This window comes from Pocillopora damicornis, chromosome 1 (genome assembly GCF_964200805.1).
Source record: "Pocillopora damicornis chromosome 1, jaPocDami1.2, whole genome shotgun sequence".
NCBI lineage: Eukaryota > Metazoa > Cnidaria > Anthozoa > Scleractinia > Pocilloporidae > Pocillopora > Pocillopora damicornis.
The window spans coordinates 10,523,840-10,537,044 of NC_142670.1; the positions used below are offsets into that span (position 1 = coordinate 10,523,840).

General features: G+C 44.1%; 1 pseudogene across 1 annotated transcript; it reads left to right on the forward strand.

Moving 5' to 3' along the window:
* Positions 1 to 736: 736 nt before the first annotated feature.
* On the forward strand, positions 737 to 6,237 carry LOC149051908 (uncharacterized; annotated as a pseudogene). Its single transcript, XR_016184095.1, has one exon. The product of XR_016184095.1 is annotated as an uncharacterized LOC149051908 (transcript).
* The last annotated feature ends 6,968 nt before the right edge of the window (positions 6,238 to 13,205 follow it).

Sequence of the window (13,205 nt, forward strand, 5' to 3'; positions counted from 1 at the left end):
CCGTTGACATACTTTGTTTGGTGCTGGATTCTTATGTAATCTTTAGGCTACCAATTAAAAAAAAAGGCAAAACAGCCTAAAAGCTTACATCCCGAAGTGTTGCGTAAATTGAGTATTTCGACAACAACAAGGTCCTAAAATGAAAGTGTTATTTATTGTAACAAATGGCTTTTTAGTGAAATCGAAATAAGCTTTCAAGGGAGAGTTAATACAAATATGAGGAAAACAACGTAGTAATATTCTTCAAAGTTGATAAATATTTGAATAAGTGACGAATGTGATAACCGATAAAGAAACTACTTGCAAACCTAAAAGAACTCGATCAACAATTTCGTTTTGTTTAATAACACGTACGACGTCGGGATTCTGATGACTTTTCAACGCAACAGCAATTCATATCGTTCCCCTTATAGGACTGACTTCAGCTGTTTAGATATAATAATATCATCCTGTCAGTCATTCGCGGGCGATGTTCTTCGCATTTTTTTTTTCAAAACGAGTAAGGAACTCAGCAGGATACCAGAAAAGTGTGTGCAAGCTCCATAGTAATCTCCTGATAATTATTTTTTGCTTTATTGCGAGTATCACCGCGACCGTATCTTGAGAAGTACCATCGCCAGGTAAGGGACGTCATTATATCTTATCGTTCAAGGAGTTATCTCCACAAATATCTTCATTTGATATGATATTCGAGTCTATCCCTCACTTTTTTAGCTGCCACGGATGGATGCTTCGCCAGTACCGGTCAGCGGTATCTGGGTTGAGCATGCGCTTTCGACGGCTTTTCTCCTCGTCGCGTCGGCCATATTGTTTGTTACTCGTTCGGAGTCAGGTTTCCCTGTTGCGATTAAAGCCTTTCACTATCTGGACGTGCCTTGGTTCATTGTGTTAACTCTCCTACTGGCGTGGTGGCAGTGTTCGGTTCTACCCAGGCCATATTTTCGCCGAAGAAGGCTATTTTTCGCCTCGTCCACGTGAGCCAAAACAGTGTATCCTTCGCCGTGTCAACACGTTCCAGAGCCCTAAACGTGAAATATGGCTGCAACACACCGTGCACCGAAGCAGTGGTGCCTCTCCAAAGTGGAATCTATCAATTCCTTTGAAAACTGGAAGCAAAACCTCATTTACACTCTTTCTTTGGACAGCAACTTCGCCCCCTTCCTCGCAGATGGATTCACATGGTTAAAAAAGACCAGGGGTCAGCCGCTTCGAGGTCTTCACAACGATGGCGAATCAGTGCCATTAGCTCGTCGCCTGACAGCCCGCCAAAAGGTTAACTTCCTCGAGCTGATGTTAGGACAGATCGCCAACTATTGTCCAATTATCTCTCGAAATACTCTGGTGAAAAACTCTACATCCCTCGAGTTCATCTGGCAAACCATCAGACAGCACTTTGGTTTCCAAGTCACCGGGGCTCAGTTCATTGACTTTTCCGAAATACACCTAGCTGCTGATGAGCGCCCCGAAGATCTGTACCAGCGCCTCACAGCATTCGTAGAAGATTCATTGCTACGTGCCAACGGCTTAACCCACAATGGCCAAGCAGTGCAGGAGGATGAGGAGTTAACCCCTACACTCGAAAACTTTGTGGTCCTCACTTGGTTACGCCTCATTCACCCCAGTCTCCCACGACTGGTTAAGCAGCGTTATGGTACAGAGTTGAGATCCCGTACACTTGCCTCGATCAAACCTGAGATCTCGCAGGCCCTCAATTCCTTACTCGAGGAAATCCGCACGTCGGATGATGCCAGAATCCTGCGTGCTGCTGTTGCAGACGATTTTCGTCGCCCTCGTCAGAGTAACAGGGGTGTTCCTAGAGCCCGTCCCAGACAACCCCGCCAAGACAAGGTCTGTCCTCTATGTAAACAGGCTGGCCGTTCTATGACAAACCACTTCCTCAGTCAGTGTACCTTCCTCCCCGACAGTGACAGGCGTTTCATGGTGAAAGCACGACAGATCGCCGGCATCCTTGACAATGACCAAGAAACTGAGACCAGTCCTGATTCTGATTCGCCAGACCCTGACACAACATTGCCAGGCCCGGACATGGTGGCCTACCGTGTGCAGACCCGCCAGTCCCCTTACATGGATGTCTTTCATGATCATCGAGTCGTGCGCGTCACCCTCGACAGCGGTGCAACTGGAAATATGATACGCCATTCAACTGCGAAACACCTCGGCTGTCCGATAATCTCAAGTGCCCAGTCCGTCCAACAGGCTGATGGCTCGTCTCAGCTCCAGGTGATAGGAGAAATTCGTACCACCTTCACCCGGGACCACACAAATTTCGCGTTTGAAGGTCTCGTAGTTGAGAATCTTGATGTTGAGGTACTTGCCGGTACCCCCTTTATGGAGACGAATAACATCGCTGTCCGACCCGCTAAGAGAGAGGTACTACTAGGCAATGGCTCCGTCTACACGTATGGGTCCAAATCCCCACCCAACCCTCATGCAACCGCACGTAGAGCATTTGTCCTACGTGCCCCTGCTCCATCCCAGACAGTGTGGCCTGGAGAGTTCATGGAAGTACGTCTACCAGACGATGCACCTTCTGACTCGGAGTACGCACTAGAGCCTCGCATCGACGCACCCAGTGCACACAATCCGAAGCCATCCCAGTTGTGGCCACAACCTGGTGTCGTTTCCAGCGTTGCCCGAGCCATACGGATTCCTAACCTATCAAGCGTACCCCGCACTCTCAAACGCCACGAACACTTCTGCCAAGTCATCCCTGTTTTTGAGCCCCCCGAAGTCCCATCATCACCCCCACCTACTGCTCAGCGCCCGTTGCCGCCCTCCAGTACACGTTACTCTGCATCCGTTCAGGTTGATCCAGACAACACCCTTCCCCAAACCGTTCGTGCAGACTTCCAATCACTACTTACAGAGTACGACACTGTATTTGACCCGCAATTCCCCGGATACAATGGAGCCGCTGGCGCATACAAGGCCAAAGTCAACATGGGTCCTGTCGAACCTCCTCAGCAGAAGGGTCGCCTCCCCCAATACGCACGGGATAAGCTCATCGAGCTCCAGGAAAAGTTTGACGACCTAGAGAATCTTGGAGTCTTCCGCCGCCCCGAAGATGTGGGTATCACCATTGAATACCTCAATCCATCTTTCCTTGTAAAGAAGCCTAATGGTGGTTCCCGTCTCGTCACCGCCTTTTCTGATGTGGGCAGATACAGCAAACCACAACCATCCCTGCTACCCGATGTTGACTCCACATTACGGCTCATCGCCCAATGGTCACACATAATTATCACTGACCTTACAAGTGCTTTCTACCAGATCCCTTTAGCCAAAGAGTCCATGAAGTACTGCGGTGTCGCCACCCCCTTTAAAGGCGTATGGGTGTATGCCCGCTCCGCTATGGGAATGCCTGGCTCAGAGACTGCTCTAGAGGAGGTTATGTGCCGTGTTCTAGGCCCCTTACTTCAAGATGGAGCCGTGGCCAAGATCGCCGATGATTTATACTGCGGGGGCAACACCCCTCAAGAGTTACTCCACAACTGGAAGAGGGTCCTGCAAGCTCTTCACAAATGCAACCTGCGTTTGTCAGCCCACAAGACCATAATCAACCCCAAGTCAACCACTATCCTTGGTTGGATTTGGTCTGCCGGTACCCTGTCTGCCAGTGCCCACCGCCTCAACACCCTCGCCACGTACCCTGTGCCAAACACCGTTGGTCGTTTGAGATCGTTCATTGGTGCGTACAAAGTCCTGTCTCGTGTTATCCCACGGTGCTCTAGTTATCTAACCCCGCTGGATGCCGTCACGGCTGGATGTACTTCACAAGAATCCATCACCTGGTCTGACAGTCTCAGGGCTGCATTCCATAACGCTCAAAAGGCCCTATCCTCAGCCCTCTCTATCACCTTACCTAGACCTGAGGACCAACTATGGGTCGTCACCGATGGCGCAGTCAAGGACCCAGGAATAGGCGCCACCCTCTATGTGACGCGCAACAACAAGCTACACATCGCCGGTTTTTTCAGCGCTAAGCTGCGGGGCACTCAGACAACGTGGCTTCCATGCGAAGTAGAAGCCCTCTCCATCGCTGTGGCTACAAAGCACTTCAGTCCATACCTCATCCAGTCATCCAATAAAGCCTGTATCCTAACGGACAGTAAGCCATGCGTCCAGGCTTATGAGAAGCTATGCCGCGGCGAGTTCTCCGCAAGTCCTCGCGTATCTACTTTCCTGTCAGTTGTCAGCCGCTACCAGGCCTCAGTGCGACACGTCTCCGGCGCCTCTATCCTCCAGTCAGACTTCGCGAGTCGAAATGCTGCCCCTTGTGAGAATGAAACCTGTCAGATTTGCCTGTTTATCGCCTCAACCAGAGATTCTGTTGTCCGAGCCGCGACTGTCCAGGACATCCTCCAAGGCAATGCCCGCCTCCCTTTCACCAGCCGTCCGGCCTGGTTGGCCATACAGTCTGAATGCCCAGACCTACGCCGCATGCACGCACACCTTGTCCAAGGCACAAGGCCTTCCAAGAAGCTCACAAACATCAAGGACGTCAAACGCTATTTGCAGGTCGCCTCAATCGCAAGTGATGGCCTACTCGTCGTCCAACGTCATGATCCCTTGTCACCGACCAGAGAGTGTATTATTGTCCCTCGCCAGGCCTTGGATGGCCTCTTGACAGCCCTTCACATTCAGCTCAGCCACCCTTCTTGTCACCAGTTAAAAATGGTTGCCAAGCGTTATCTGTTTGTCCTCGACCTGGACAAGGCAGTCTCCCGTGTTTCCGATGGATGCCACTCCTGTGCAGCAATTCAGAGATCACCAACAGCACGAACTGACCAGTCCACTTCGCCTCCACCTGAAACTATTGGGCAGTCCTTTGCGGCAGATGTCATAAAACGTTCTCGCCAACTTATCTTTGTACTCCGTGAAACAGTGACCTCTTACATGTCCAGTCTCTTTCTTGAGAACGAACGCCACCAAACTTTGCGTGATGCCATTATAAAGCTTTGCGTGGAAATGCGCCCCATGGATGGTCCACCTGCTGTGATCCGCACCGACCCTGCTCCCGGATTCAAGGCCCTTGTCAATGATTCACTCTTACAGAAACACAGAATCACAATTGAGCTTGGCCATGCCAAAAATCCCAACAAGAACCCCTTGCAGAGAGAGCAGTCCAAGAATTGGAGAATGAGCTGTTACGTCAGGAGCCTCTCGGTAGTTCTGTCTCTCCCCTCACCCTTGCCGTAGCCACTTCAGCCTTAAACTCACGTATCCGTTCAAGAGGGCTTTCCTCTCGAGAAATGTGGACCCAGCGGGATCAGTTCTCAAACAAACAGTTACCCCTCGCAGATGACCACATAATTTCCCTCCAGCATGAGCAGCGTCTCTCCAACCATCCCCTCAGTGAACGTTCCAAAGCTCCTGGTCAGTCAAGGCGTCCTACCCCCCTGATCGATATTGGTGATCTTGTGTACCTTCATTCTGACCTCAACAAGTCTCGTGCTCGTGACCGCTATCTCGTTGTAGCCATTGATCCTCCATTCTGCAACATCAAAAAGTTCATTGGATCCCAGTTGCGAAGTTCATCGTACCATGTCAAGCTATCTGAGTGCTTCAAGGTCCCATCTGACTTGGGTGATCCCTTCCGTGCCTCTCCGACCCTACGCAAACACTACTCTGATTCTGACGACGAAGATGGTCCTACTACAACGACTCACCCTCCCCCCTCTTTGCCTGCCATCCCTGAGGCCATCGCAGCTTCCACACACCCACCAGTTGTCAACCCTCAGTCTTACAGTCCAGCCCCTGCCTCTCCCGTTGACCATACCATGGATGATTTCGCTACACAGTCGCCCTGCCCTGATCCTTCCCCAGTGGAGTATGCAGCCACCTCAGCGATGCCTTCTCCGCCTGCCCTACGGAGATCATCGCGCACCCGCCGTCCTCCTTCTCGTTTTGCAGATTATGACACTGAACTTTGAACACCGATCTTTAAACTCTGAACTTTGACTCGCCCGCGCGTGTCAATTTGTTAGTTAGTCTTAAGTGTATGTTAAATTGTTTTTAGTTCTTGTTTCTCCTTAAAAAAAAAACAAAAAAAAAACAAAACAAAAAAAAGAAAGAAGTCACGCCAGTACCGGTCAGCGGTATCTGGGTTGAGCATGCGCTTTCGACGGCTTTTCTCCTCGTCGCGTCGGCCATATTGTTTGTTACTCGTTCGGAGTCAGGTTTCCCTGTTGCGATTAAAGCCTTTCACTATCTGGACGTGCCTTGGTTCATTGTGTTAACTCTCCTACTGGCGCTTTAATTTTGGAGGCAGCTCATTCAATTTTATTCGAAATAAACGGTGTTTGACGCCTTGTCCCCACATAGCGCTTTACCCATAACTATATATCATAGTCACAGCTTTCCCGTCCTATAAATAGGAACTTAATCGCTTTCTCGGCGAGTACCTCCAAAATATATCTGTGGAAGGAAAGTTATCGGTTTCATCGATGTGGCGCACATATATCCCTACCGCTCTTTTGTTGTGTTTAAGCAAAGAACAACTTTTTTTTCTTTTGCAAGTTGATTATTACGAAGAAACAGCAATTATTTGTGAACACGCTCTAAAAAAGGAAAGCCCGAGAATCAATAAATAAAGTATTAGCAGAGCTACTAATCACCACTCCGTCGGCAACAGATGGATCTTCGCCGTTTAACTAGGCCGAACTTTGCGAGTTACACCTGCCCGGCGATGCACGATCTGGTAGCCACCATCCTCGGACGATGTCGTCGTTACATTCCAACCCTGCTCCGTTATTAATGTTTCTGTCAGCACTGTCCAGAACTTTGTAGTCTGCATACTCTAATTTGAGAAATCAAGAAGAGACAAAGCTTGATGATGTTTGAGCAAGCCTCCAACTCGTTCCTGAATCCATAGCAACAGTGGATACTTGCTAAGATGGCGTCAAATAAGAATTTTTGAGATGTTTTGGTAAGCAATAATCAGTTGGATATCTTTGAAGCAGACGATTATCTCTTAGCACCGACCAGCACAAATTTCCACACAGTGGAAGCGCAATCTGCTCAAACTGGTATTCCTGCGAGAAAAAGGAAGTGAAAAAATATGGTGTTCTCAGAGTATTTTGGCCTCCAATTAAGGAACGGTCTGTGGCGAAACTTTTAAGCTTGCACTATCTACTTGTTTTCACTGAGACATGTACACATCATCGAACCGCGCCACTGTTCAATTTATTTAAGACGATGTTATAGTTTCAGCTCCAGGCTAGCGTAAGTTCGTGACAAGTGCAAAAGTTGTTCAGCTCTAGCTAGATCTATAACAAAAATATACATGTTTGTCAGAAGTCTTGACCCATAATGCCTAAGTGAAGGACAAGGAGCTGCAAAGAAAGTGAAAGTTGTCCAGTATTGGCCATTATTTTGTTGGTAAGGAAAGCAGGTGCCTCTATGTGTGTAACTTATGGTTGATTTTAATCTAGGGAAGGAGATGAGTGTTGATTGACAAAGTAAAACAAAGAATCAACGACGCTATTATAAATTCACGGAAGACGAAGGCAATTGGAATTAATGAGTCACAGATGATAATCTGACGAGATACAAAATTTGCTTGAAGTTAACGTGAAGGTAGTGTTTAAGGGCTCTCAAATAACTACGAGTAAATGGTAGAAAAAGGAAATTAAACAAACAAACAAACAAAAACCAAGAACTAAAACGAAAAAAATTGTAGAAAAAGCAAACAAAAAAAATATGAAAACAGGGGAAAAAATACGAAATCAAGGGAAAAAAAAGGCAAAAACTAGGTAAGAAATTAAATAAAATGTAAAGGTAAAGAAAATTCCCTAAAACAGGGAAGGGCCATTTATCTCGGTACAGTTTCGGTTATTTTTGCCGCGGGGTAAAACAGGGAAAACGTTTATCTGAATTTCTCTAAAAGTGCACTGAATTTAGAACTAAAACTAAGCACACATCGCAATATATTACAATATTGCAATAAGTTATACATTGGTGAAACAAGAAGACGACTAGGTGACCGATTCCGAGAACACCTTCGCGACGTAGAATTAAATGACAAGGACGCATCCAAACATGTCGTTAAACACTTCAATCTCCCTAATCATTCTAAACAACATATGGCAGTTTGCGGCCTTTACTTACATCTAGGCAGTTCGGAGAGCTGCAAAGCGCTAGAACAAAAATATATCTTCCAAATCGGCACTCTTAATCCCCAGGGTATCAACGAGCGCTTTTCATTCAACGAATTTATTTTTGTTTTCTCGTCACTACAACCCACAATTCCTCCAATCGCTCTGACGAAGGGCTAACGCTCGAAACGTCAGCCTTTTAACTCTTTACGGTGGCCAATTTACGTTTTCAACTCAGTTGTCAACACTTAATTACCTGCTATACTCTCCCACTGACGCAGCACCAGAGTTTCTTTTAAAACTTACCCCCCTTAAAACTAAGCACCCATGGCTGGTTATAATACTCTAGTATTTAAATATGTCAAAACTTCCAATTGTGTTCTTGCCCAGTGTGGTTCATAGATAAATGCTGACAAGGACGTGCAGCATAGGAGTCGAAAGGTCGTGATCAATACAAGATTGATTAGCCTGACTCTTTCATCGTGAGACAAACGATTAAACGTTTATTTATCTTAATGTATTCTTTTTTTGTTGTTGTCGCTGTCTTGTTTTTTTAATACAATTAAATTGTACTATTAAATTTCTCACAATTGCTTCTTTTTAACGGACGTATGTTTAATTTACAAAGTATCTCTCTTAAAACAGAAGGAAAAAATCTGATGCAAGCTTTAAAGTAACAGTTGCAGAAAGAGGGTCTTAATGGGGATAACCGTTAGCCGTAAAACGGCCAAAAAATTTAGCCGTTAGGCGTAAAAATTGACAAATTTTAACCTTTAGTCGTAAAAAAAGTTTACCGTGAAAAATATATGGTAGAAACAATGGCAATGACAATGAATATTCTGGTAGAAACAATGGAAAGGTGTTAACCGTTAGCCGTAAATTGGCCAAAATTTTAACCGTTAGCCGTAAAAGCCATCACCCCATTGAGACCCTCTAGAAAAAACCTAATGGGTTATTTTCTTCAATTGGTCAAAGGATAAAAATTCTTTTTATGCAAAGACGTCTACAAAGTTTTGGAGAAAAAAAGGGAATAATGAGCATGACAATCGTGACAAGTGACCGTTTTGCGGCCAAATTAGCGTTATCGAGGAGTCCATTTTCCACGTCCAACTAACAGATGAATTTAAAAGTAGTAAGAATGCACTTCCGTTTAAAAGCTGCAGGAGAAGGGAAATATATACCAAATAAAAGTATAAAGGAATAAAACATTTAGTGAAGTAAGAGTCAATGATTAAATTATTTTGTTGGGAAGGTCTGGGTATTAGCGACATCTTATGAATAAACTCACAGTAAAGGAAAACATTCACCTTAGCGGTGCATAGCCTTACAGGCATTTAAAAAATGACGAGGCTGCTTCATAAGACTGGACGTAAATAATGATACACAGGACTAAATTTATGCAAAAAACATGACAAATTACTCGACATAAATTAAGTAACAATACACAATGATATAAACATGTACTTCGAGTACACAACGTAACTAATAAAACATATAAACACTCACAGGTAATTAAAACCTAGACGTGATACACACGGGAAATGGTATGACAATAGTTTCACAGTGATGATAGTGATAATATCGGTAACAATGATAGTGACAATAGTGATTAAACTCAAATGAGGTTGATCTTTAACTATATGTATGACTAAGGAGCATCGACCTACCGGAAGTCAATTCGCGGTTAAGTGGTGTCGTAATACTGGAAATCTGAATAAACCGTCCCTCTTGATGTGAAAATGTAATACCGGAAGTTGATTTTCAAGAAGTAGAAACTGTTCCTCAACCTGCTACGAGGCAGGGTTGAAAATGTTGTCGAATCGACTCTATTCGACTGGAATGGGACGATTCACCTCTTCTAAGGTCATACTATAATGCTGTTTGCCAAAGATTTAAACAATAATTAAGATAACAACTGAGTGCCGGGATAAGCTCTCTGATGGACCACGTGATACAACGGAACCATATGTACCAGTTTATTTACTTATTTATTTATGTTTTTATTTGGGACTTTTTAAAATATCGTAAATGTCGAGCAGTAAGCTTGTATCATTTATTATTTTTATTCACTGAGAAACACTTACACTTCACAGCACATGATGTTTGTAGAAATAAAGTCCAGTAGTGAAATAGCCACTAAATTGTCTCACTGCCTGATACAATTCCTCTGTAGTGCGCCAGCAAAGAGGATTATACAACATCACTTACAAAAATAAATTTATATTCGCTATTGAAAATTGAATTCCACAAACTTACTATCGAAGGAAATATCTTCGTTTTGGGGCTGGGCAAAACATCAGATTCGCGGAAAGGATGAAAAAACAAAAAAAATAGAGATGCACTAGATAGATAGATAGATAGATAGACTGTGTTTTATTAAAATTACATTGCAGATAAAACTGAATTGCGTAACTTCACATTAATTAATTGTACAAACTGTTTCTGCAACACATATTTATGAAACTTGTTGCCGCTCTGTCGGTCTTACAACGATTAAGATTGAAATTCCTCTGTTTCCTAAAATTGTAATTAGCCTGATAACTTTTTGGGATTAAAGAATGAATTTTGTTGTTTTTGTTTTCTAAAACTGATCGGAAAAGTGTCGATGTCAACTGTTCTTGGTGGGTTCTCAAGCTTGGGATGTTTGCTTGATCGAGGGCTTCTTTGTATGATGCTCCAGGGAAGATGCATGCAAGGGCTCTTTTCTGCACTCTCTCCAGATCGACTTGTAGATATTTCGGAAGTGCATGGTGGAACACTGGGCAGGCGTAGTCTAGGCAGGACCTGATGGTTGCGCAATAGATTGCTACAAGATCGATTGTAGGTACTTTAGCCCGCTTAAGTTGAATCAAAAAATAGTGTTTTGAGTTGGATTTCTTTATTATTTCTGTAATATGGTTGTTCCAAGTTAGAGTTGAATTAATATTGAGTCCAAGAAGTTTAACACACTGCACAGATTCAATTAGTTCCCCGTCCACGTTGGTTTTTGGAAATTGGGGGTATTGAGGGCTAAAGCTGATCAACAGTTCTTTGGTTTTTGCGCAATTCAATTGAAATAGATTTTCCTCAGACCAGGACTGTACTTGGTCAACTGCACTTTGCGCGTGACTAATCTTTCCTTTCGGGACGGTTTCTGATACCGTCGTATCGTCAACGTATTTCCACAGATTAAAATTGTCGAGCGAAACTGACAAATCGTTTATCATTAAAAGGAAAAGCCAGGGGCCCAGTTTGGTTCCCTGTGGTACTCCGGCAGGCACTTTGCTCCACTCAGAGAAACAGTCATTGCCAAGTTTAACTCTCTGAGACCTATTTGAAAGGAAGTCAACTATCCAGTTAATAACGCTCTTCGGAATGTCCAGTTGATTCAGTTTTGATATTAGGATGGACTGATCAATTAGGTCAAAGGCCTTTCGGTAATCAAAAAGAAGGACCCGAACTGACGCTCCGTTTCCGTCTGTTGCTTCAAGCCAATTGTGTATCATGCTTATGAGTGCCAGTACAGTGGATGATCCAGATACCGTTCCGAACTGATTTGCGTCCGCTACTTTTTCCACGGCCGGTTTAATGAAGTCAGAAACTATAAAATCCTCAGCAAGTTTTGATAACGCAGGTGTAATTGAAATTGGCCTTAGCTCCTTCTTGGGATCAGTCACTTGTTTTACCTTTGGGAGGGGTGTTATATTCGCCAATTTCCAAACTGACGGCAATTTTTGTTCTTTGTAGGAAGTGTTCAAAATGTCCGTTATGGGCTGTGCTAAAATTTCGGCGTATTCCTTTAGAACCCAATTAGGTATGCCGTCCGGGCCAGGAGCTTTGTGTTTGTTGAGGCGTTTCAGATTAATGTACACTCGATGTGTTGATATTTTAGGGAATTCGGCACCTTCTCCTGTAGGAAGGAGAACAGACGTGTTCTCACAGTTGATAGGCTGATAAGACTGGAGCGGTTCTAGAAGAGCTTCATTTATTGCACTGGCGATTTCTTGGGGGGACATGTTGGTGAATTGCTGTACATCGAGGGAGGACAGTAAATTGGGGTTTTGTTTTTTGGATCCACTCAGTTTATTTATCTCTTTCCACCACTGACGGGGATTCACACCTTTGAGATCTTGCACTTTTGAAGTATAGTAGGCTACTTTGCATAGTTTCCTTTCTCTATTGACAGCATTGCGGTAGAATCTGAAAACTGGACCCTTCTTGTTGGAATGAAATGCATTTTGACGCAAACGAATCAACTCCTTGAGTTTTATTGTCATCCAAGGGGCGTCCTTCGGGTAAACTTTAATCGACCTTTCTGGCATGATGTTATTTATGCCGTTTGTTATCAGTTCGTTGAAATTGCGGAGTTTTCCCTCACAGGAGCTTTGCATATTGATGCATGACCAGTCGACATTGCTGAGATAGCGGCCGAGACTTGTCTTCTTGCTTTCTCTCATATCCCTGATATTGATCTTTTTCCTGGTATGTTGGTTCAGTATCCTTTCCTTCGGCTTTACGATGACTGTGCTATGGTCTGACAGACCAAAGGGGGGAAAGCTCTCGGGCGTTGAGAAGTGATTGCCCATGTTTGTTAGTATTAGATCAAGCGTGGCCTGGCCTCTTGTGGGGAATTTAGACTTAATCATTGTTCATAATCCCTTGATAAGGTTCAATAGAAATGGTTTGAATCAATAATAAATATTTATGTAATATAAGAGGTGAAGAGGAACTAGGTTCCAGTCCTCACCAAATTACCCGCCTGTGAACTCAACTGGGCAATTGACTGCCAGCTTGGCTATAGGTCTTACAACCGACAGCCATGTTACGTTGATTATTCAAACAACAATATATTTTTCACAAACTTGGCTAACTTTTTTATCCGTCTTTATTTCACAAACTCGATCACTTTTTTTATTGTTATTGTTTATCTTTATTTCACTAAAGTATATTCTTATTTTCTTTGAGATAAAATACATATATAAGTCTCACGACTCACTCTTCTGAATCATTACCCGCCCTAATCTCTAAAAAATGAAGAGCAATCTTCAGTGAAGCATCTAAAGTCAGACCAAAATATCTGAGATAGTATAAGATGAAAAAAAAAGGTAG